Genomic DNA, 1,325 nt, shown 5'->3' on the forward strand with positions numbered 1-1,325 from the left:
TTTTTTTTTAAACAAAAAAAACACAACTGGGAAAATACACCTCCCTAGGCACAGGTCCTGTTTTAGACAAGAGTAGCATCATCTCACATCTGCAGCACATGTGGAAACCCAAACCAAGAGCTGAGGACTCCCCCATGGGCTCTCCTTGACCCGAGGCATGTGTGACAGACAAAATGAGCCACACTATCACATATAATATAGCATATACTTTATCAATATGCCATATGCAAAGATCACTGGCATTACTAACACTAGTATCAATATAGTATATACTACAACTGGTGTAGCACAGATAGCAATACACCAAACTCATACTATACTAGACTTCTGTAAGGCCTTTAATATGGTCCCTTATGACATTCTTACCTCTGAATTGGAGAGATACTGGTTTGATGGATGGACCATTAGATGGATAAGGAATTGGCTGTATGGCCACACTGGAAGAGCTACAGTCAACAACTCAGTGTCCAAACCAGCAATGAGTAGTGTTCCTCAAAGATCTGTACTGGGACCAATACCATTTAATATCTTCATCAAGGACTTAGTAGGATTGTCTGAGTCCAAAAGGGAAGTCCAATTCTAATAATTACAGGAAATTAATGGGGACTAAACCAGTCAACCTCATTACACCGCTGACACTCTCCAGACTGCCATTCATGCTGAGAACTGCGTGCTGCTTGCCTCTGCTCATCTCAGAAAATCTTGGGGAAAAAAACAAGGTCTGTTCAGGAAAAAGCATGATACAGCCTCTCCATTTTCCATGTTGGTTTGATTATCTGCCTTCATTATTTAGATTAGGATCTCATCAAGTAAAAGGTAGTCTCCTACAAAAGCACCTTACAGCAAATGGCACAGAAAATGCCTTCAGGTGATACTCCAGAATAAAGAAAGGAGCTAGCATGACAGCAACAGGAAAACTTTTGGCAACTGCTTTGAATGGGAAATAAATAGAAGTCTATTAATAAAACCAGGAAACACTGTACTTTCTGTGACACTTCAGCTTTGGGTCCTCATTTATTTCCTCATAGCACTTGACTTAAAAACAACAAACACACTCCACTGCTCATCTACAAGGCTCCACTATTAATATTGTGATCTTCTTCTGGAGGACACATAGCTCTGCGCTGGGGTTCCCATTCCACCTCTGCCTGATCCCCTCTTCCAAGCCACCACTCTGCAGGACTGTCACATCCTTGAGACTGGATGCATCAGCTCCCCCATCTCTTTTTTGAGCCAGCAGCCCAATATCTATGAGTCCTGCAATAAGACACTAAGTCTCTATGTTGAATTTATTAATTTCCTTTATTTATATATAGGAAAGGCAA

Source organism: Aphelocoma coerulescens, chromosome 1, assembly GCF_041296385.1.
Source record: "Aphelocoma coerulescens isolate FSJ_1873_10779 chromosome 1, UR_Acoe_1.0, whole genome shotgun sequence".
In the NCBI taxonomy this organism is placed as follows: Eukaryota; Metazoa; Chordata; class Aves; order Passeriformes; family Corvidae; genus Aphelocoma; species Aphelocoma coerulescens.